The sequence below is a fragment of the Triturus cristatus genome, chromosome 1_2 (genome assembly GCF_964204655.1).
Source record: "Triturus cristatus chromosome 1_2, aTriCri1.1, whole genome shotgun sequence".
Classification (NCBI taxonomy): Eukaryota; Metazoa; Chordata; class Amphibia; order Caudata; family Salamandridae; genus Triturus; species Triturus cristatus.
Genome location: NC_140580.1, coordinates 489,049,542 through 489,075,236, shown reverse-complemented (window position 1 = coordinate 489,075,236; position 25,695 = coordinate 489,049,542).

The window sequence follows — 25,695 nt, the reverse complement described above, 5'->3', positions numbered from 1 at the left end:
TGTTACAAGAGCCGTAGCAGTCGATGTTGTAAAGTGGCATGCACCACATCCAAACGGCACTGTGATGTTGTAGTTGGAATGTAGCAGGACATGCGCAAATAGGCATTACAATGGCGTGCCGTACGAGTGCACGAGATACAACAGCTCACTGTACAAAAGTGTGGGGGCTCGTGGGAGGGAGGAGTAGCCATTTGGCAACATAACACACAGTGAACTCGACCATGTGCCACATGCTGGGCATCTCATCCATGATGACCACGGTCGCAGACACCCCACAACACCAACGACTGGCCTTTGTACACATCCTGTATGAATGCAGCGTGGTTTTCACTTCTATGCTCGTTCAGTGGTGTGATGTTGGCAGGTTGTGTGACTTGTGCTCCTTGTTGGTGTGTTTCATTTTGGCGATTGTTAGTCTATATGTGTGTTGTTCCTAATTGTGCATGTGTGCCATTCTGCCCATCTCCCACCCTCCCCCCACTCCCTGCTTCTTCCTCTTCCTAGTGCTGTTGTGTCTATAATTTTGTTGCTGCACACATAAATACATGTAAAGAATAAATTAGAATAGTTCCTTGATTCTTTTAGGTTTCAAAACTTCTCTATTGGTTTCTTTTTAATTTTCCATATGAACCATTTTTTTAAATATTCAATAACACAAAGAAGTCAGAAGTGCAACCTATTCTATCAACACACTTTCCAGAACATTCTACAATACGTGCAGGTTAAAAGTTCATCAATTTTTTAAAACTTTAAGATATTTTTTTGTAACATTTTCTTGAACATTTAACGACACGTGCAGGTTAAAAGTTGACGATTGTTTTAAGTTCGAACAGTGTCTTCCAAATGCAAGTAGCAGGTGTGGTTGAGCTGAGCAAATTTTATCCTATGATATATTCTCCACGTTGAAACTGCTTTTTCTTAACCAATCACAAAGATGCTTTTCCACAAAACTAATGTGCACCCTACTTTTAAAAAAGAATGCTTTTCATGATATCTTCAGAGATAAGTTATAGATAGGAATTAGCATTTAAAAAACCTTTGAAATTCACTGAAAAAACCATAGGTTTCATGCACGTTATAGTTAGGAATTGGCATTTAAAAAACCTTTGAAATTCACTGAAAAAACCAAAGGTTTTAGGGGCGTTATAGTTAGGAATTGGTATTTAAAAAACCTTAGAAATTCACTGAAAAAACCATAGGTTTCAAGGGCGTTATAGTTAACTGGACATTTCCCTCATTCAAAACCCTAGAAATTCCCCTGTTATAGTTAGTTCAGCTAACTATAACTCGCGCCCTTGCAATGCACTGCTGATGACGTCACATATTACATCACTCATGACATGGTCAGTGACATCACTGATGACATCACTGATGACATCTCAAATGACATCACTGATGACATCATCCATTGAGTATGTGTTTCTGAACAGTTTTATTATGTTTAATATATATAGGGAAACGCCTGTTTAAGAATAAGTGGGTGTACAAGTGTGTGAATGGAGGATTTTCTAGGTGCGTAACTGACTCTATAAGTGAGTCATTAAATGTATCTTACTGCAGACTAGTGACTAAACTATGTGACTGTCTGTATGTGTCTGTGTGTTGGTGTATAAATGGCTGCATGGTTTTGTAAATAGCTATATGAGTGTCTATATGGGTTATTGATTAGTTGTCTGAGTATCTGTATGTGTTTGTGTGGGTAGGGTGTGTGTGACTCTGTGACTAGATGTGTGAGTGGGTGATTCACTGGGTGCATGGTTTTAAGAGTGCATCTGTGATGGACTGTATGGTTGGGTTAGTGTATGTATGGGTGTGTTAGTGATTGAATGTATATCTCAGTTGTACACGTGTCAGTAACTACATCTGTGAAATGCAGTGTATATGTGTGTAAGAGTATATAACTATCTATATCTGCGTGTGTGAGATTTTGGGAGTGGCTGTATACGCCATAGTGCAAGCATATCTGTGTCATGTGCTGTTTGTTTTTTCGGCAGGAAGACACAGAATTTGTTAGTATTTTTATGAGTAAGTGAACTTGAGTGTGTTTAACTGTATAGGTGAGTAAATTGGACTATGATTAATTATTTGCATGACTGACTAGATGTGTCAGTACCTCAATGGATGATTGGCGGTGTGTGAGTGTCTATATAGGTGTATAAATGCACAGAGTGACTGTAAGTATGAGTGACTGTAGAGGTGAGTGAGTGGACATGTATGTAGACCTAAAAGTCAATGAGTGGGTGAGTAGTTATTGGTATTGGAGTATCTATGGTTGTCAAAATGGCCGTCTGAAATTTTGAGTCGGTGTATCAAAGGTTATATTAGGGTGTGAGAAGATGCACTAATGTATCACATGGATGACATCATCAGTGATGTCATCAGTGATGTCATTTGAGATGTCATCAGTGACATCATCAGTGATGTCACTGACCATGTCATGAGTGATGTAATATGTGACATCATCAGAAGTGCATTGCGGGGGCGCGAGTTATAGTTAGCTGAACTAACTATAACAGGGGAATTTCTAGGGTTTTGTATGAGGGAAATGTCCAGCTAACTATAACGCCCCTGAAACCTATGGTTTTTTCAGTGAGTTTCTAAGGTTTTTTAAATGCCAATTCCTAACTATAACGCCCCTGAAACCTTTGTTTTTTTCAGTGAATATATATATATATATATATATATATATATATATATATATATATATATATATATATATATAAATATGTGTGTGTAAATATATATGTGTAGGAAATAACTATATATATGTAAATGCATAAATATATAATATATATAAATATATATATATATATGTTAATATATACACACACACATATTCATAAATCGATTTTTATCATTTATCTTACTTACTCCTAGAAAGATCATTGCCTTGTAACTTCCCAACGTGGGGTGATGCCACTCCAGGAGCAACTTGACCATCACCAATAATCTGCACAAAACAAAGCTGTGTATAAGGAAAGCAAAGAAAGAGCACTCTAAAGCTTCATGTACTCAACAAGCTTCTTATTTACATCAGTTTATTATCATGTCTTTACAGATACCATCCAAGGGATTGTCATATTGTAGTTAATTGAATGAAGCAAACTGTAGGTCTCTATCAAGTGTGAAAGTATCACTCACCCCTCTTTTGCCCTGTGGAGGCCCTTTGACCCAATATTATTCAGAATGATGCTAAACATAGGTGATGCATTTATGATATTCAGTGGATGTGTCATTGATTCTCTGGAAATCTACCTCTAGCTTTATTAAGGGATGTTATTGTTGTCAATCTTTAGTTTTATCTTATCTATCTTGTCTTTCAAGAAGCTGATAATGGCTAGATTCTACACCCTCTGAAATGGGTAAGAAGGGAACCATTGTGAGGTTCATAAAGAGCCTGATGGCCTTGAAAAGTATTGTAATCTGTGGCAGTCCCCATTCATGGAATTATTTTAATACATTATATCTGTGTTGAATCGTCTGCAGCTAGTTTAACATTATTTCAGTGAGGTTTGGTCATATTGCAAATATGTGAAACTTAGTGCACATTTCTTTGTTTCTTGGTTTCAAATTTAGGGAGGTGCAGGTCAGGTGAAGGGTGATTACAACATTGATTGTAAGTTCCAATATGCTTACCATGATTTGCATTAGCAGCGCAATGATCTGTACAATGTTGTCAGAGGCCAGGAGTTACACACACCACTTTTCATATAATTTACAATAACTTTGCCCAACGAATAAAAGTTGCTGAGAAAATACCTTGTTTGCATAGCTTGTTGAAGCCACCGTGAAGAGATCAATTATCATGGTCTTGAATACTGATGGGTATTGTCCTCAATTAATGAGATGAAATATTAAAGTCCATGGAAGGGACAGAGGAAAGTGTTTTGAAACGAGATTGAAGAAATAAAGCATGCTGTTGTTGGGGAATGGAGGACCACAGTAGTTGGTTGATTACTTCATCACCTTCTTTTGGGTGTTTTGGCCTGTTGATGTGCTGAATGAATGAGTGTTAAGGAACCAGGATAACAATAATGGTGGTTGGACTCAAATTGAGCTAGGTTTCTCTAATATAGATTGTGTTGGTATTTTTGATTAAAATAATCACAGATATGTCATGTGTTCAGGTGGCAAATAGGCCCTTCTGTTAGATTGTTGTAATTGGGCTGTAGATTGATTCTTGACAATGATGGATTCTGTTGTTTGGGTTGAAAGTGTGTAATGAAAGTGTTTATTAGTTGGGGATGATGTGCGTCTTCAAATCCAAAATCCTGTAAAGGTGCAACACAGTAGTAATTAACTTGATCTCAACTTCTGGTAGATATGGCACAGAGCAGACATTCTTAACTTAAGGAAAAGTGTGAAAAGTATTTAAAAGTACTAAAACAATAAAACATTTAAAACACTATAAAAATCCTATTTTCTAAAAAAAGAGAACCATTTTATAAGAAAAATGACTAACATCGAATAAGAGATAAGGAGAATAACTTTTAGAGTTTTGGGTCATCTGTGATGGACCGGAGGTTGGATATCCCAAGTGGGTTGACAGAGTCAAAAATCTTACCTTCTGCCTTAGTCTCTGAAATGTAAGTTCAAATCCTGCTGTGGGACAAGGCAGCAGGCTGTATCTGGTCAAAGTCCTCTGAAGTCAGATAGCCATTGGACGAGGAACTGTTTTTTTGCTTGAAAAAGCTCAGAAAAGGACAATTCAAATTTTAAGGATGCAGAAATCTTCCTGTTGCTATTTTTCAGGTTTCTTTAAATCCAATTGACCACAAATTATGTGTTGTCTGAGTTACTCAAGCGTTTAACTAACGCCTGTCATTGGGGTATATTTGAGTGATATTTGGGTTACAATGGAGCTATTTTTAGGTCTGGAGTTAGCCAAGACCATTTGATTTTGCTAAGATTATACTATCTCAAAGGGGCTTTCATGCACCTCTCTTGATCCATTGGTCTGTTGTTCATTCAAATTTTGCTTCTGTGCACTACATCATACAGCATGAGGCAATGGGCCAGCCTACTTCCTTTCTATGAGATATAAGCATAGACCACATTCCATACTTTATCTGTTCCTGTTTTCTGCCAATGCTGTTGCAAATTGCTTTTGAAGTGTCCATTGTTTATTTGACTGCTGGCAGTTCACAGAATAACAAACTGTGTCCATTTGAAACTGTACTGTATTAAGTTATCATATTTCACTATGTTTCAAGAACACAAACCAAAAGGTTCAATATTAAACATGTGAATTCATAAGCTGACAATTCTTGAGAACATATTTATTCTGGACTAAATTTCACTAATTGTTGTTTAATACATTTAGCCTAGGAATTTATTTTACCTTTATTACTTTTAATCTGCAGCACTTGTAGCCCTTTATTTATTTCCTTCTTCCTTCCCTCTTTCTTTTTTTATTTCTTTCCTTGTTTCTTGCTTTTTTCTTCTCTTGTATTCTTTCCGTCTTTCTTTTTTATTTCTTTCATTCCTTTTTCTTTCTTTCTTCTTTTCTATCATCTTCCTTTCACTGCTTTCTTTCTTTCTTTCTTTCTTTCTTTCTTTCTTTCATTGTTCCTTTCTGTCTTTCTTGCAATAACCTCTGTAGGAAAGGCTTTAATTTTTATAGCTTTGATTTCATCAAGATGGCATTCAGGTGTTCCATACTTTTGTCATAAATCCAGAATGTTAGCACTGTGCAGGGTAATTAGAACACTGTGATAAAGCTGCAGTTGATTACAGGGAGTGAACTGACACACTGCTGTTGGAATTGAAAGTACATTTTTCAGTCTGCATGTTAGGATATGTTCCTGAAATGGATGCAGGAGATATTTGAGAACACATAGAAAATGTCCCATCATTTTGATTTCTACAGCACTAACCATATATTCTGTGACAAAACAAATCCCCTCACTTTAATAAGTTCTACAGTAAATGATTAACATTTTACAGCTTTGATTCAATCAAGATGGCTTCAGGTGTGCGCCACTTTTATCCGTAATAATTTTGTTAGCACATTAGAGGACTGTGGAAGGCTACAATAAAACACTGAGGAATCAACTGACAATGCTGCTGCTTCTGTTGGATGTATGTTTTCTACTCAGAAAGTAACGTTTTATTCTCACATGGTTGAGGAAGGACAGTGGGAATGTACAGAAGATATGCTCTCATTTTAGCTCCCAGAGCACCTTCTATTACCTCTCTGAAAAAAGCATGAGAGAAAACTGTTTTCTCTCAAACATGGCTCACCAAATCCCTCCAGAAAGTCATCATTTTTACATAGGGTAAAATCACTTTAGAATATACCACAAAAAACAGAAAATTAGTATTGAACTACCAACAAATGATTTATATTGTGCCAAATCTGTTATCACCCTTTATATGTGCTATTTTGCAACCCTCAAAGCAGGCCTTCCCTACAATGCCTTTGAATGGGGACCATAATTGGAAGTTCTGTAATGGATGTCACAACATATTGTCCATGTTGTATCTAGTTAGTCAAAAGGGGGTCTCTTTGGGAACCCAAAATGCCTTTGGATTCAGGGTCTGTTCACCCTGTGACTTACATATATTTTGCAATTTCTTTTTAGGACACAGGGACCATGACAATGAGTCCGGTGTTGGTAGCCATAACATATTGCTCAGGTTAAGACAAATAAGGAATGATTAGTTCCCTTTAAAGTGGACAATCAGAGAGAACATATCTGGATAAGTACCACCCAGATATCTCTATTGTTGTAACCCTCAATTTCTTGATAACAGCTGAGCATATTTATACCAAATCACAAAAAGCACACTTTCTGAGTAAGGATCTAGGTTCAGGTGTACAAAGCTGTGTTGTGCCCACAAATGGCTCCCTTCTGTCAATCGGGTTGTTTACGAATGCAAAAAGGCATTTTTAAATTTGCAAAGCACAAACTGTACTTCAGTAACCTGTTACCTGTTACCGAATCACAATCTGAGATAGCGAATAAGTATTTGGAAGGGGCATGTTTAGGGCTTCCTTTCCTAATACCGATTCACATTGATATATGCAAATGTTTTGCAACTGAAATGCGGTATCAAAGCATTCACATTTTACCACTAAGTCAAAGTTGATGGTAAGTCATTCACAAAAGAGAAGGGGGTCCCAATGGGACCCCTTTCCATTTGAGAATGAAAAAAATAATTGTTTTTAAGGTCAGGCAGTAGTCCCACGAACACTAAGCTTTGTATATCTGGCCCCAAGTTGTCTGCCAGATTTGTTGTAGTTCTGTTCAGCCATTTTCTCTGCATCACTGTCTAAAATTCCCAATGGAAATTGCATGGGGAAATTGTGTCTTGGGATTCTCCACCCCTTTAAATTGACCTATACTTGACTAATCACTTCAAAACTTTACAGGAAGGAGCTGATGTGGATGATCTTTTACTGGGAAAGTTTACTTACGATTTGTCAAATAACCCCAAATTTATTAGCAAATCGAGAATTATTCCTGTGGAAAGTGTGACCTAATTATTAATGTACAGTGGCCAAACCTCATGCTCCTACCATAGATTCTTGCTTTGTGGATGGATCCATTTATGTCACATGCTTATCATGAAGATAGCTGTGGCATGTTATCCCCTGGGAAAGTAACTGGACAACAGAGTATTTATATGAAAAACTGAGATAAAGAGTTATGGATCAAAGAATAACTAGGGTATTTAACACAAATGGTGTTATTGCAATGAGATGTACCTAGGTGATAATTAATCAATAATCCAGTACATGGAAAAAATATAAAAAGGCTGAGAAAGTACTAATGATGAAATATAGTAGAATATATCAAACGTTCACAGACGTTACTTTTATAGTGATGTGGGACAGTAGACATACACCTATTCCATCACTCACTAAAAGAGGCATAAGTTTGACCCAAACCCAAAAGAGCAAACAGTATACTAACCAGTCTCTACCTTCTGTCTCCAGTTTATTGTAGTCCTGTTTTTGGTACATTGACAGGGGCAGAAGTAGAGGTGGTGACTTGATGGATAGATCAAAAACATGAGCCTTTAAAAGTGGATTGAAACAAGAAGTGGACGAGCGTATTTGTATTAAAACATTATAATTAAGGTATAGTTGAGTAAATCAGTTACTCAAACTGAAACGCCTGTACATAAATGTTATAGTCAAGCAAAAAGAAGTGTCAATTTCCCCAATAATATGTTAGTGGCAGGGGTACCATTGTGGCATACCTTTGTGTGTTGTATGGTTGGCTTTGAAGACAAGCCATGTGTTTTTCCTTGAAATGTTAGGAAGTACTCCTGCAGCAGTTTTAACAACAACGTTATTTGAAATGGTGACTATGTATGAGGAAGGAAGAACAAAAGTAATTTAATGTAAATTGTATTGTATTTAAAGGGTGCGTGTGTTAGAGGCTGTATATCAATGTGTGTGATTAGTTGCAGGGTACATTTTAGGGACATATGAGGGTTTGTTATTTTAGGGTTTATTTCTTACCTGGCATAATTTTGGTGTTTACTACAACAGGCAGACCTTATATCAGGTAAGGGTTCATAGTAAAAATGTCAAACTCCTCGAGTGGTGTGTGAAAGAAACCAGAACTAGATATGCCATCAAAAATTGCCTTTGACAATGAATGCTAAAGAGCTTTTCCTTCACCTGCCTTCTCTCATCCTGCCATATTTTTAAAATATGTTCCCTATAATGTGTTACTCTTCCCCAACTCATTTACAGGGTCTGTGACATCCTGCCACAAGGATTCTTTCAGTACTTCTTGAATGTTGTATCAAGAGCAAACCGTGTAGTTATTTCTTGGGTTCTAATGTTTGACCATACATTTAATTACACAACCTGTCTCTTCCTCGGTGAAATTACTCTTCCTCTTGAGTGTTGTAGTCTGCATTTGGGAGGCTGGATGTGGTTCCTATTGGCCGCAAAGGTTAATTACTCCAAGGGGGAGAGGGCAAAGCCTAGGATATGGGTTATATGTGATGTGCTTTTGACTGAATGGGTGTCAGGTCTTAAAGATTTTGGTCATGCTATAGTATTTGCCTCCTGTCTTTCATTAGAAGGCCTCAACTTATTGTTCAATTTTTTACACCTACATGCGAAGGTCACTACTTTGATGGTTGATAAATCTTCCACACTGTCAGAAAATAATGTACTCTCATACAGTTACTTACAGTAACTTTGCAGGCATAAATTCAGTTGTAACAGGATGGTCCCTCATCAATGGAGAGAGTGGAAACTTATAATTCTACACCTAGTTGTAAATTTCCGCTCAGAAATGTTGAATAGCAAAAACATTATACCTAGGTGTGGGAGTAAATCAACAGGTGAACAGGTCAACTAACGTAAATTTACCTTGTCGAATCAGGGCCATTATATTTAGATTTGAAAGCATTTTTGTGATAAAGCTGGTATCAAAGTATGTAGTATGCAGTTGGTGTGGAGTGCAGCAAGTGTTTACAGGTCATCGGGCCATGTTTGTGTTCATACTTGTTTATAAGGATGTGATATCCATAGTTATCATAGTATAGTCATCTTACCAAGATTGAATGGAGCCAGACAAGATCCCTGGTGATTTGTTTAAATCTGCTCCAGAGATTTGGTCATTATATTTGAATCATATCAGAAATGCCATTGCGGCTGGCGCACCTATTCCAGATTCATAGAAGGGAGCAGAAATAGTCCCTATATACAAGAAAGGCGTGAGATTAGTTCTTGCAAATTATCAGCCAAAAAGACTGACAGATATAGCCCAGAAGATCTTCTATGAACTAGCCATAGCACTGTCAAACCACAGGTGATAGCTGCAAATACGTTTTTGAGGAAAGAACTTTGACTTTCCCAAGGTACGCCCATGCTTCTCAGAGTGGACTTAATTGTTTGCCCAACTTCTACCATAGTGAGATTAAAACCAATCTTATACTCGCTGAGACTCTGGCTGGTCTGAGAACTTGTCTGCTTTAGGAATGGGCCAAAGAATTTTCTTCTAACCCCGAGGTGTGTTAATACTTTGCAGTGGCTAAGCTATGTTAAGAGATCTCTCTTTGCATTGGGGGCTTCCAATCTTTGCCAATGCCCAGAGCGCATCTTGCTTTTTCTGTCAAAGGGGTCAGAGAAGCTTTCAGACATCGGTGGGTAACGGGACTCACGTTTTGTTGCATTGCCAGGGGCAGAAGTAGAGGTGGTGACGTGATGGAAATATCAAAAACAGGAGCCTTTAAAAGTGGATTGAAACAAGAAGTGGACGAGCGTATTTGTATTAAAAATATTATAATTAAGGTATAGTTGAGTAAATCAGTTATTCAAACTGAAACGCCTGTACATAAATGTTATAGTCAAGCAAAAAGAAGTGTCAATTTCCCAATAATATGTTAGTGGCAGGGGTACCATTGTGGCATACCTTTTTGTGTTGTATGGTTGGCTTTGAAGACAGGCCATGTGTTTTTCCTTGAAATGTTAGGAAGTACTCCTACAGCAGTTTTAACAACAACGTTATTTGTAATGGTGACTATGTAAGAGGAAGGAAGAACAAAAGTAATTTAATGTAAATTGTATTGTATTTAAAGGGTGCGTGTGTTAGAGGCTGTATATCAATGTGTGTGATTAGTTGCAGGGTACATTTTAGGGACATATGAGGGTTTGTTTTTTTAGGGTTTATTTCTTACCTGGCATAATTTTGGTGTTTACTGCAACAGGCAGACCTTATATCAGGTAAGGGTTCATAGTAAAAATGTCAAACTCCTCGAGTGGTGTGTGAAAGAAACCAGAACTAGATATGCCATCAAAAATTGCCTTTGACAATGAATGCTGAAGAGCTTTTCCTTCACCTGCCTTCTCTCATCCTGCCATTTTTTTTAATATGTTCCCTATAATGTGTTGCTTTTCCCCAACTCATTCACAGAGTCTGTGACCTCCTGCCACAAGGATTCTCTCAGAACTCCTTGAAGATTGTATCAAGGGCACATCATGTAGTTATTTCTTGGGTTCTATTGTTTGACCATACATTTAATTACACAACCTGTCTCTTCCTCGGTGAAATTACTCTTCCTCTTGAGTGTTTGTAGTCTGCATTTGGGAGGCTGGATGTGGTTCCTATTGGCCGCAAGGTTAATTAGTCCAAGGGGGAGAGGGCAAATCCTAGGAAGTGGGATATATTTGATGTGCTTTTGACTGAATGGGTGTCAAGTCTTAAAGATTTTGGTCATGCTATAGTATTTGCCTCCTGTCTTTCATTAGAAGGCCTCAACTTATTGTTCAATTTTTTCCACCTACACGCGAAGGTCACTACTTTGATGGTTGATTAATCTTCCACACTGGCAGAACATAATGTACTGTCATACAGTTACTTATCGTAACTTTGCAGTCATAAATTCAGTTGTAAGAGAATGGTCCTTCATCAATGGAGAGAGTGGAAACTTATAATTCTACACCTAAATTTCCACTCAGAAATGTTCAATAGCAAAAAAGTTATACCTAGCTGTGGGAGTAAATCAACCTGTGAACAGGTCTACTAATGTAAATTTACCTTTGCGAATCAGAGCCATTATATTTAGATTTGAAAGAATTTTTGTGGTAAAGCTGGTGTCAAAGTATGCAGTTGGTGTGGAGTGCAGCAACTGTTTACAGGTCATCGGGCCATGTTTGTGTTTATACGTGTTTATATGGATGTGATATCCATAGTTATCTTAGTATAGTTATCTTACCAAGATTTAATAGAGCCAGACAAGATCCCTGGTGATTTGTTTAAATCTGCTCCAGTGATTTGGTCACCATATTTAAATCATATCTTAATGCCATTGCAGCTGGCGCATCTATTTCAGATTCATAGGAAGGGAGCAGAAGTAGTCCCTATATACAAGAAAGGCGTGAGATTAATTATTGCAAATTATCAGCCAAAAAGCCTGACCGATATGGCCCAGAAGATCTTCTGCGAACTAGCCATAGCAACATCAAACCACAGGTGATAGCTGCAAATAAGTTTGTGAGTTAAGAGCTTTGCCTTCCCCAGGGTATGCCCCATGCTTCTCAGAGTGAACTTAATTGTTTGCCCAAATGATACCATAGTGAGATTAAAACCATCTTATACTAGCTAAGACTGTGGTTGGTCCGAAAGCTTGTCTGCTTTAGGAATGGGATAAAGAATATTCTCCTAACCCTGAGGTGTGTTAATACTTTGCAGTGGCTAAGCTATGTTAAGAGATCCCTCCTTGCATAGGGGGCTTCCAATCTTTGCCAATTCCCAGAGAGCATCTTTGCTTCTTCTGTCAAAAGGGTCAGAGAAGCTTTCAGACATCAGTGGGTTACGGGACTCACATTTTGTTCAATTTTAATGTGTTTTTAAATGTTCTGGGAATTGTTCGCTTTACCATAGCACATACTGTTGGATTTGAATCTGACCTGTGTTGCTGATCCTCGCCACTCCATGGTATTGCAGGAGCTGCTAAAATATTTCACATGGCTGCTTGCTTTAATGTCCTCATGCACTGCGGCCATTTTTACTCCTTGAGCGACAGCTAGAGTGGATATTTTGGTAAGTGCGTGCTCTGGCTTACCTAACTACCCTGCAGCAAGGACGGGCGCAGCGGGCGCACAGCCGGAACGCCAAAGGAAAGCCTGTATGCACCCAATAGCATCCCAGAAGCATCCAGCGCCAGCCACTATGCTGCGGCCTCCACTAAATGTACTCCAAGTCTTTCCTACAGCCCCTCTCATCTTCAGGATTTGGCCCCAAACCCCACTTGTATACCCTTTAGTACTTACACCCTTGATTCTATAGAGAGCAAGTGCACCTCATGTGATTTTCACACCAATCGCAGGGACCAACTTGCAGTATATCAACAAGGGCTGATTCCCACCCTTGAAGCAGCCTTTATTAATTCTCGATTTCTTCCAAAACATGCAGACAATGTCCACGACCTACTGTATGAGGAAGATCTTGATGCTTTTTTTATAACAGAATCTTGGCTCACAGACTCCTCCGGCCCCGACATCTGGACAGCAGTCCCCAAAGGCTTTAAAATTGTTTGGAAAGACCAAGCCAAAGGTAGAGGGGGAGGGCTTGTGATCCGCAATAAGGAGTGTTTTACCCTTCCCCCTTGCCCCGAATGAAACTGGATGGAGCGGAGATTTTAGGCTTCACTCTCTCCCTCGCACCTAATCAATCTGTAACTGAGACACTTATTTATAGGCCCTCAGGTCCCACAGGAGGGTTCATATCCTCACTATGCAATGTCCTGGCCCCTTTAACTCTCAGATGTGCACATTGCATCCTGCTGGGGGACTTCAATCTACACATGGAGTGTGAAAATGCAAGAGAAAGCTTGGTGCTTCTAGAAAATGTGACTGTTATGGGCCTTAACTAATCAATCTTTGCCCCCACGCATCTTTCTGGCCACACCTTAGACCAAATCTTCACTTTTTTACCTGTTGAAGTTGATATTCCAATCCCTCTGGTCTGATCACACCACTACATGCTCAAGTTCAGATGAGCAAAGCTGAGAGGCCCACCTGTTAATAAAGGCGATTTATCCCATACGGTAAGAGCCTTTCAAAAATTTTAATCTGAAGCTCTCTGTAGTAGGCTGGAAGAGGGAAAGCCCTCTCTCTCCGGCCATGGTGATGATGATGCTATTCTGATAGTTGAATTGAGTCCTCCATCCGAGTTCTAGCTCCAAAAAGATGGAATCAGCAGCTTCGGACTAAACCGTCTTTGCCAAGGTATAATCACTCCCTCAAAATAACCAATCTATAATGTAAATATAAAGATAAGCAATGGAGGGCGACCTACTGCCCTACAGCAAATGCAGAGTATAAAGCAGCTCTCCGGAAAAAATATCATAAAGGAATTAAACTATCAAAAAAACTCTGTTTTGAGGCTAACATTTTGAATGCAGGAAACCATTGAAGGGAAATTTTTACAATTATTACATCTTTTACCTCTCCTGTAGAAGGTAGAAAGCATAAATTTCCTTCTCAGGAATAGTGCGAACAACTCGCCCTTTTCTTTCATGAGAAAATAGCCACTATCCAGGCTGGCCTTCCTCTACTTGGAGTTGAAAGCGACACCTTGGGCTATGGCACAGATATGGTAGCCCGCAACAAGAATATGGAAGTGTTTAGGCCAAAGTTCGCTCAATTAGTCTCCATCACTAAAGATAAAGCCAGCTATCTTGAATCCTTCTGTCCGATCACAATGGAAGAGTCACTTCTAGCATTCTTTCGCCTCAAATCAGAATCTCCCTCTGATTCAGGTCCCACCTTAATTTTATCCTGCGGGGCAGAGGCCATTAAGCCACTGGTGAATCAGCTTCTTACACCTCCATCTCTTCAACTAATATGCCCCAAAAAATGGAAGCAGGCGAAAATTGTACCGCTTCTAAAAAAAACTCACGCAGACTCCACTGATCCAGCCATTTACAGACTGATCTCTCTCCTTCCAGCTCTTTCAAAAGTGTTGGAAAAACATATCAACCAACAGCCATCTTTACACCTAGAAAGCAAAAACTTGCTACATCTCAATCTGGATTTTGCCCCAACTGCAGCACTGAGACAACTTTGTTGGAGGTAGTCGATTTCTTCAGACTTAACCTGGATGCTGGTGATAGGGTGCCTTTTGTTTTATTAGACCTATCGGCTGTGTTTGAAACAATCTCAAACCATATTCTACTAGCCCGTCTCAGCTCGGTGGGTATTAGAGGGCAAGCCTGGAACTGGCTCGCATTTTTTCCTGAGGAGAGAGGACAAGAGGTGTGGTGTCCCCCTTTTTCTGCCAACTCTTGTAAATTGAGGGTTGGAGTGCTACAGGGCTCATCTTTGAGCCCTACTCTATCTAATGTGTATCTCACTCCCTTGGCTAACCTGGCAGAATCACTAGGCTTCAAAATTGTGTCATATGTTGATGACACTCAACTGCTCTTCTCTTGGGAGTATAATGAGGCCTTCACGGGTTATAAAATCCATAACTGCCTCACTGCAGTGTTTAGGTGGCTCTCTTTAAATCAACTTAAATGTAATGCTGGGAAGACTGAGCTCTTCTTCTTCAGTCTCGTAGCTGAGGTATCTTGGCAGTCCTTCTGGCCATCTGATGCTCCCCTGCTGACTCAAAATCTTTTGGTGAAAAATGTGGGCATTAAATCTGATTAATAATTGTTGTTTCGCACCCAAGTCAATTTGATGGTGAGCACTTGTTTTGCCCTGCTACCTATGTTACGATAAATTCCTGTATCTTTTGTCCTTTATGGCCTTTCAAGTGTTCCAAGCCCTGATCACATCATGGTTGAACTATTGGAACAGACTTTAGATTGGCCTACCAAATACCTGATTGATAGGCTGCAGCTGGTCCAGAATGTAGCGACTCGAACAATGTTCTGGTTACCCCATAATCCCTATGCCACATGACTTCTTCAAAGTCTCCACTGGCTCGCAGCGAGAAAAAGGATCATCTTTAAGATACTGCTCTGTACCCAGAAAGTCCCTAGATAATCCTTCACTCTACAATTCTTTGTCTTGCCAAAGTTCTATGGGTTAAGAAAGCAAGGTCAGGGGGTAGATCTTTCTCTTTCCTGGGCCCCCCCTTGTGGAATAAACTTCCGCTGACACTTACATGTATTGAGGCTACACTTGCGTTTCAGAAAAAACTCAAGACCTGGCTTTTCTCCAGTCCTTTAGTCTTCCCCTCCTATTCCTTGCTGACTGATCTTTCTACATTAGCGCAAGGACGCTCCTCGGAGTAACAGTTGTGCTCTATAAATTCACTATATAGACATGCATATAGACAAATGAGTGGAGGAATGTACTGATATCCATTAGTAGCAGTGGTCAATCTGACTTCTTGCTGTGCCACAAAAGTGAGCCAAGGTTAAACTGTTTTGGATGAAATCAACCCGCCATTCACCAGATATTTGTATATAAAATTTAGGCTGGGTATTCTGCCACTCACATCTTTCACCTGTAAATTGAGGTCTCTCCCAGAGAGAAGTGCAGCTTGTCTGGCATGTGGAGCAGTTCAGGAGAAGGATGCCCACCTTCTCTTCTTCTGCCCAGCATACACCAGACAACGGAGATGTTGGATAGTACCCTTGTGTAGACTTATAGGAATATGGCTTGATAAAAAAACTCTGCGCATCTGCAGGTTAGAAACTGGATCTTGTGTGGTCCTTTCTATAGCCAAATTCTTAGAAGCAATCTGGGCTATTCGTGCCAGGATACTCACACAAATATCAGAAGCTAAACACTGAGAACAAGAATGACTATAATTATGATATCTGGTATTGTACATTTTTATCTAGTTGACTAGTAAACATAATTTGTCAAGAAATCGTGAATCCTATAACAAAACAATGTTTTTACCTAGTTCTCTTCTTAAAACTGTGTTTCATTCCTAAAATGTATCTTACGCACAGATTTTACCTGAGCTAAAAATTCTGAACATTGTGGCTTTTTTATCTGAAAATCTTAGAATGCATTTATTTGATTAATGTTGGGGCATTTTTTCCCTTTGCCAGCCCTTCTTCACTGGGTACCTCCTCCCGCATCGCAGGATCAGCAGACCCTTCCCACAAGACCACAACTCCCAGCAGCCTCTGCTAGTGGGAGAAGACCTGTTGCCACATTTTTTTCTACAGCCAGGCCTTCATCACAGGGTGCCTCCACCCCCATTGCGGGACCAGTGGAACCATCTCATAAGATAAACAACTCCCAGCAGCCTTCGCTACTGGGAGAGAAACTGATGCTGCATTTTTTCCCACCACCAGCCCTTCTTCACTGCAAGCCTCCTTCTGCATCGCAGGACCGATGGACACTTCCTACCAGACCACAACTTCCTGCAGCCTCCGCTACCAGGAGAGGACCTGTTGCCACATTTTTTCCCACTGACAGCCCTTCTTCGCCAGGTGCCTCCTCCTGCATCATGGGATGCAGGCAAAGCCAGGGCAAAGCCCTTGCCAGGTCTAGGTCTGTCCGTGCCATTCAGAAGCTGGGCTGGGCAACCCCTCTTATGTCGCTGTTTTTAGGTAAGTCCTCCTGCATCTTTGCTGCTTTACAGAAATGGCGGAGGCATTGCCATAATCTATAAAGAGAACCTTGAATGCTCAACCACCACATATGACTCCACCCCCTTAATGGAGCACCTGCACCTCCTAATCTGTACAAACAGCAACCCCACCATCAGAGGCACCCTCACCTACAGACTTCCAGGACCCAGCCCTGCCTACTGCAACACAATCCCTGACTTCATCGCCCCTTTAGCCATCAACTCAAATCTGTACATATTCCTAGGAGACCTCAAATTTCACCTTGAGAACACCAAAGACGCCAACATGGCCTCCTAGAAAGCATGGCCAACCTTGTACTCAAGCAGATAGTCACCGACCCCACCCACAAGGCATGGCACACCCTAGATGCTATCTTCTCAGCCAGCAACAGAGTAGAATACACCCACACAGATGAGCTCACCTGGACGAATCACCACTGCGTCCACTCTGTCATCTCGGAACTCCCCAACACCCCTGCCACCACTCCCAGTGAAATGCAGTACAGCTGGAAAAAGGTATCACCAAGAAATCCCACCAACGCTAGGAAATGAAAACAACACCCCAACTGGTTAATGGCAGAGCTGAAAACCCATAAACGCAACTGCAGACATAAAGAAAGAACATTCCTTGAGGAATGACAATGATTCAAATATGCCCTCAACCAATACCACCACCTCCTGAAAACCACCAAGAAGACTGCCCTAGCCACCCTCATCAGTGACGGCTCCAACAACAGCAAGGAAATGTTCAGCATAGTCAAGGAACCCCTCGGCTATCGAAAACATCACCACAACCTTGCCAGTCATCTGTGACACCCTTGCACACTTTTCCAAAACAAAATCTACACCATCTACCAAGACTTCGCACTCCATCCCCCTGACATGGACAACATCAACGTCTTCAGGCCAACTGATGCCCATCTACACCAGCTCACCCTGTGAACTGCCCTGACAGAGAAGGAAATGCATCCATCATGAGATGCATCCACTCCGGATTTCCAGCAGACCCCTATCCCCACCACACTTTCACCCTTGGCAATCAATTGATCAGCAAAGTACTCATCAAGGTCCTCAACTAATCGATCACCACAGCCCACTTCCCCCAGAAATGGAAACACACCGACGTGAAGCCACTGCTGAAGAATCCATCTGCAGACCCAGGAGAACTCAAGAACTACCATCCCAACGCCCTGCTCACCTTCCCGTCCAATGTCATCGAGAAAGCTATGAGCATCCAGCTCACTAGACATCTGGAGGACCACAATCAGCTTCAGAGCAAACCACTGCACAGAGACAGCTCCAGTTGCAACCACGGAGTACGTCAGAATGCTGCTTGACCAAAGAGTAACTACCACCCTCATCCTCCTTGACCTCTCAGCAGCCTTCAACACCATATCCCACTATACACTGATCAACAGACTCCACCAAATTGGAATCCAAGGAGCAGCCCTCAAGTGGATCCCATCCTACCTCACAGGAAAGACACAGAAGATCATCACCCTCCCTACTCCTCACTCCCTAAGAACGTCACCTACTGTGTACCTCAAGGTTCATCTCACAGACTGACCCTCTTCAATGTGTACATGATACCGCTGCCCAGCATCGTCAGGAGCCATGGAATCAACATCATCTCCTATGCTGACAACACTCAATTCATTCTCTCCCTTACTAACAACCTAACAACCATCAAAGACAAGTTCCAAAGGTGCATGAAAGTTGTGGTCGTCTGGATAATCAAGAACTGTCTTAACACAAGCAAGACAGTAGTTCTCCTCTCCTCTTCGGAAAAGGAAAGGACACCCTCTGGAACAATAAAAGGTGGCCATCTGAGTTGGTCAAACCAACCGAATACGGCCACAACCTCTGCATCATCCTCAACAGCCAGCTTTCCATGAAGAAGCAGTTCAGTGCCGTCTCCTCACTTGCTTCCTCACCCTCCATATGCTCAGGAAGGTCTTCAGATGGCAGGTGCACTGTCACACAAGCTCTCGTTACCAGCAGGCACGAATACGGCAACTCCCTCTACATAGGAATCGCCGCCCAACTCATGAGGAATCTCCAGACCATGCAGAACACAGCAGTCAGAATCATCCTCGACTTCCCCAGACAGACGCACATCACTCCCCTTCTCAGGAAACTCACCCAGCTACCAGTCATGAAGAGATGCCAGTTTAAGCTGCTCACCAATGCTTACAAGGCACTACACAAGAAGGACCAGCATACCTCAACAAACAAATGAATTTCCATCAACCCACCATAGAACTCCATTCTCTATCCCTCTCCCTAGGAGCTACCCAATGCATCTGCTGGTCAAACACCTGAGGCTGCTCCTTCAGCCACCTGGTGGCCAAGACCTAGAACACCCTCCCCCTGGACTTAGAGCCTCACATTCGCTCCAGAAGTTCAGGAAGAACCTCCAGACCTAGTTGTTCAACCTATAACAACAGGTTGCGCAATCCCACAGCATGATCCCACAGCGCCTCGAGACCCACATGGGTGAAGCAGACGCGTTTTACAAATCCTGATTGATTGATTGATTTCACAACATGTTTTCTGTTTTGTGTTGCTTTTAAGGGCTCCAAGTAAAATAAAGTACTTAAACAAAATGAAACGAATTGAGCATACTTATTTAATAATTAGCAAGGAAAAAGATGCCAAATTAAAGGCTTTTTGATGACACAGTACAAATAGAGGATACCAACCAGGAAACTTTGGGAAATGCAATAAAATACCTATCTGTAAAACAGAAATTGGTTATACTCAAAAGACTATATAAATGAAAAGGATCCTAACAAATGGTTGGAGGTTACTTCACTTGAAAGGAATCCTCCTTTGGGGCACGAACCAAAAGGTTTTCACAGCTACACCATTCGCAGCTATGAGGATGTTCACCCAGCGATCATAGAGGCGTGGGTGGCAGGAAGCAAAGAATGCTTTATATATTGAGGCATACAAACTCTTTGAGAACAAGGCGCTCTTAATTTTTGTCATTTTTAACCAAACTGCTTGACAAACATATTACAGATCTGTGAAAATGTTTATAAATGTGCACCTTGTATGGGATTTTAGACCCCAGAAATAAAGGTAACAATTATAAATGTGGCACTTTGATTGGTTGTTTTTGTTTCTGATTGAGCATAAGGGGGCCAATTGAGAAAAAGTGATTGAAGAAAACGTGAAGAGGTCTCAATCTTGATTTGACCACTCCTCACCAGCCTGCTACAACCCAATATCTTTGTTAGATTCCTTAGTGAAAGTGGCAGGGCATATTTTCTTGGATAAATTGAAGGATTGGGCTGCAAGTGAGAATATATTTAATATCAGTACTGCAATACGGATTCCGTAGCAGTCTCGGAACCTTGGAACAGGGTCTTAATTTAAATTTGCTAGTTAGAAAATACACTTTAATAAAGTAAAGCAACGTGTTTTTGGCTTTTGTTGACATCTTGCACTTTTGATTGTGTAATACACACAAAAAACTGTGGATCATTATGTCTAGACTTTGAGTGGATCCTCAAATAATTCAGTTTCTGAGTGAGCTGTACTTTGGAAGCAGGGCCAGGGTCCGCTATGGACTGAGGGGTAAAGCACTAGCTTTTTCAGCATAGAAATGGCAGTCAGACAGGGGTGTGTTTTAAACCCCTTTGTGTTGAACTTATATATAAATATTTTAGGTAGTGTCTTAACAGAAAACTTTGTTGACCTCCCCCAAGTTTGCCAGTGACTAATTCCTGCTCTGCTATATGCAGACAAAGCTGTTCTTATGGCCCACACCCCTTTGGCTCTGCAACGGCTACTCCCTAGTTTTGTAGACTACATGAAAAAGCTGGGATTACAAGTTAACATTAGCAAAACCTCTGCAATGAAATGTGGGAGACAAAAAAATGAGCTATCGTGCTTTTATGATTAGATACTAAATTGTATTTTACCTCCTCTTCTTATTATTTGGGCATTGTAGTTGATAGCCAGGGGTCCTATAAATAGGAAATACCTGAGAAAACCTCATTTTACGAGGACCATAAATGCACTCTAGAATTTTGCAACTAGATTAGGTAAGAAACTACCGAAGGAAATGCCAGCCATATATCAGACCAAGGGCCATATGTAGAAAGCAAAATTGCGATCGCAAACGCCAAAATTCGCCGAATTTCGGCGTTTGCGATCGCAATTTTGCTAAGTGGTATGTAGGAAGGCAAATCTGGGTGCAAAGTAGGGAATCGCTAAATTTGCGATTCCTTATTTTGCTATTGCATTTAAGGAATCGCAAATTTTGCGATTCCTTAAATGCAATGTAAGAAGCACCAAAAAAGTGCAATTTGGCCTTAAGGAATCGCAAATTACCACCAACTACAGGTTGGTGGTAATTTGCGATTTCTTTCACAAATGCATATTTTTGCATTTTTCAAAGTGGCATGTGGTGCACACACATGTCCTTAGGGCATGTATGTGTGCCACATGTGCACCCATGCTCATTTCAGGGGTGCAACAGGGTGTCCTTTTGACACCCTGGCACACTTGAAATTGCATTCTCAATTTGCGATTCTCTAATTGAGAATCGCAAATTGAGAATGTCTTCCCATTCATTCCTATGGGCCTCTAGGTCCATAGGAATGAATGAGGAGGTATTCCTTAATTGCGAATTGCAATTTGCAATTCGCAATTAAGGAATATGTAGGATTCGCAAAAATATTTGCTAATCCTACCTACATTCCGTTTTGTAATTCTCTAATTGCGATTCCCTAAAAATTGCAATTAGAGAATCGCAAAACACGTTCTACCTACATATGGCCCCATGTGTTTATCATCTGCACTCGATGATGCCAGGGTTTGGGTGTACAGCGATTGCCACCCTCTCTAAGTGGAGGAGGATTGCTTTTTTGGGAATCTTCTATCGGTGCCCCAGACTCCTCTGTAATCTGTCACTCTGAATTGGGTGCCCCTTTATTAATTGATGTAGCCTCTTCTACCGTGGCATAAGATCTGGACAACAGAAGAGACTGCTATCAGTAGAGAGACTGTTAGGGCTCATCTTAATTCATCTCTTTCCCTGCATATCCCCTGGTCGAACTACATCAAAGATCTGTGTTCTGACCTTGGGTACCCTTAGTACTTTAACTCTCATTACACTATGCTGCAACTAAGCAGACAAAACACTAAAACAGGCTTGGTTTTCAATGTTTGAGAACCTCAGACTAACGTCTGAGCTTCTGAAACCTAGGGGCATTTTTACAAGCCCCTATCGCCACCACAACATCTCTTTTCAGGACGTTGTGGTGTCAATAGGGGCTTCGCCTTATGTACAAAGCAGCACGCTGCCTTGTAAATAGGGCACCATTTCACACTAAGCATGGAAGGGGTTGGCATGGGTGTTGCTGTGGGCGTTCCACCGCAACACCCATTGATTTGATGCTCCTCTATATTTACAGGGTGGCGTAAATGTGGAGCAGCATCAAAATTAAGACCAAGAAAAACCTGGTCTTTCCCTGGCGAAACGAGGCTAAATGATTAATTTCTCCTGGTTTTTGCTGTTTCCATGTGTACTGCGTTGTGCAGCACACATGAAAACAGCAAATGGCCAATGATTGTTTAGGTGCAGGAAGGAATGCCTTCCTGCACATAAACAATCTTGTCCTACAATACAGACATCCTTGCACTATGGTGCAAGGGTGCCTGGCTTGGTGCCAGACAGCTACATTTAGGGGGGGAGGTGGGTGCAGGGCTGCACCATATTCTTGTAAATTTGTTGCAGCCCTGCCTTTCTAAAGTGACAGAGCGTGTCATTAGCCTTCTTGGCTTAACAGCACTCTTCGCCACTTTACTAGTAAGTATGCCCCCTAGTGTTCTCAGCAACTAAATAATGTTGGTCACATATGATATTCAACTTTATCAAGTTTTTGGCCGTAATAGCAAACATAGATTCTTCCTTACAGGATTCAGGCTAAATACATTTCATCATTTGATAACCTATCCACCATTAATGTTTGGTCAAAGACTCTTCGTAAATGTCCCTATGGTAACAAGTGCGATCAAAGGGGCATATCAACAAGGGCTTTATCTCTGCTTTTTTGGCTTTAAAAGCCAAAAAAGCAGAGATAAAACTAGCACCCTATCAACAACAGGGTGCTAACATGCAAATTTGCATGTTAGCACCCTTTTACTCTACGCTTCCCCTTGCATCTCTAATGAGATGCAAAGGGGGCGTTCCAGAGTAAAATAATAGGAGAAATGTCGCTAAGCGACATTTCTCCTATTATCAAGAATATCGCTAACCCTGTTAGAGACAAAAAAAGCAGCGCTAACCGCGGTTAACGCTGCTTTTTTACGTCTGGTATTTTTCTGACTTAGCCATGATATCCTATGGAAGGAGGATATCATGGCTAAGTTTGTCTGTCCCTATCAACAAGCTAACGTGAGATTATCGCTGGGTTTCCAGCGATAATCTCACGTTAGCCACTTAGCGTGAGGATTTTTATCGCTATTGAGATAAGCGTTGCTAATAGCACGCTATCTCAGCGATAAAAATCAACGCTAGCCGGCGATAATTATCCTAGCGCTAAGTGCGCTTAGCGATAATTATCGCCGGTTGTTGTTGATATGCCCCAAAGTACTCTGCATACAGTGTTATTTTGTAAATTTTAACACGCCCCGAGGAAGAGATTTTTATTACCTTGTTTACTTAAACATAAATTTGCACAATGTCGCCCAGCTTATTTGTTTTTACAACCATTGTCTACCCGCTGCTTTACTGTCTTTATTTAATCAGAGAAAGTCACGTATTTGTCAGGATTCTGTATGAACCAATTTACTCAGGTTTTGAAACCATTTGTTATAGATTTAACACATATTTCTTTTTTAAACATATCGGTTTTATCTTTTTAGTGTTTTTATACATTTTATATGTTCTTGCTTTTATGAATGTATTATACTATTCAAATAAAGCTTATTTTGATTTGATTGAGTCTATTTTTCCGATTCACAAATATTCCCAGGAGTATGCCTGTAAAACTGCGGCAGGCACAGTCTTCCAGGAAAACTCTTGTGAAGGTCGAGTGACTTTCCCTGCAGGATCCTATTCCTGCTGTGCAGAGTTCTCCATACTAGAGAACTATTCACCAGGGAAATAAGATCTCCCTGCAAAAATGAGCGTTTTTTACATTTTCTTGTTGGCAAAATATTTTTCCTTGTGGTAAAAGCTCTTCACAAACGCCCCCAGCAAATGTGGAGTGATCCATCTCTTTACAACTTTGGTAAGGGATTTTCACCAGCTCTGTGCTGGTCTCAATTTCTGACCCTTTCCAGACTGGAAAAGGAGATGGATAAGAGTATGGAAATGGGAAACAGCCATTACCACTCGACTGTTTCCACTCATGCTATTACAATACACGTGTAACAAAGCATGCTCCATTACAACGCATAGCCTTTACCACACATTTTTTTACTGCGCATTTGCTTTTACCACGCATGCCTTTACAACCAATTTTATCAGGGGGTAGGGCTTTAGGGTTTAGGGTAGGGAAGGGCTGCAGGCCAGTGGGGTCACACAGGGGTAGGGTTTTAGGGTTTAGGGCAGAGGAAGGGATGGGGCCGGGGGGTCGTGCAGGGTTAGGCTTTTAGAATGTAGGCCTGGGAAAGGGTATTTTTTTAAGATAGTTTGTGGGTTGGGGGTTGGGGTAGGGGTCAGGGCCGGAATTAGGATTTAGGGTAGGGTAGGGAAAGGGTGGAGGCTGGGATTGGGGTTTAGGGTAGGGGTCAGGGAAACCTTTGCCAAACATATGCATTTAACATAGAGGTTTTTACAACCAAATTCTTTGTAAAGGCATGCGTGGTAAATGCTTTTTCGTTGATATAACATGTGTGGCAAAGGTTTGTATTGTAACGGTATCCACGTTGTAACGCATGCATGGTAAATGCATGCGTTACAATGGAATGCAATGAAACATCATACATCCTTTAGAAATGCCCACAAGTGTTTACATTTGTGGGTGTTTCCAAACCTCCAAGCAATCTACAGCACAGATCACCTACTTTGCCACCCTTTAAGTGGGATTTACTGGTGCGTGGATTTTCACAATTGAAATGGAGATCTCTGCAGCCTTATTGAAATCCTGCAATGTAAAAAAAAGGTACATTCGATCATAAACACATATTAATGGCCATATTCACATTTGTGATTAGAATCTCCAGTGAGTGAATTCACATTACTTTCTTGGTTATTCATTTAGTAGCAGAGGGCCAGATGTTTCAAGCTTTTTTCCGTTCACAATGCGAATCGGCCCAGTTGCGAACCGAAAAAAGGCCTTTTCTAATGTATGAAAAGCTTGGCATTCGCAATCTAGGTAATCGTACTTTTTTGCGATTACCTAAATTGCAAATGCAATTCCCTATTACACATGCAGGAAGCCTTTCCTGTGCATTTAGGAAACGCTAATTACCACCAACTTGAAGTTGATGGTAACCATGTGCAAACTTTGAAAAATGCACAAAAATGCATTTTTCATAGTGCCATGTAACGCACATATTCCCCTAGGGCATGTGTGTGCTTTACATGTGCACACTTTCCTTTTTTGGGGTGATTGGGGGGGGGTTTAGGCCCCAAGGTACCCTTGGCTTTCCATTCGCTAATTGCGATAACCAATTTGGTAATCGCAAATTAGCAAATGCAAAACCATTCATTACTTTG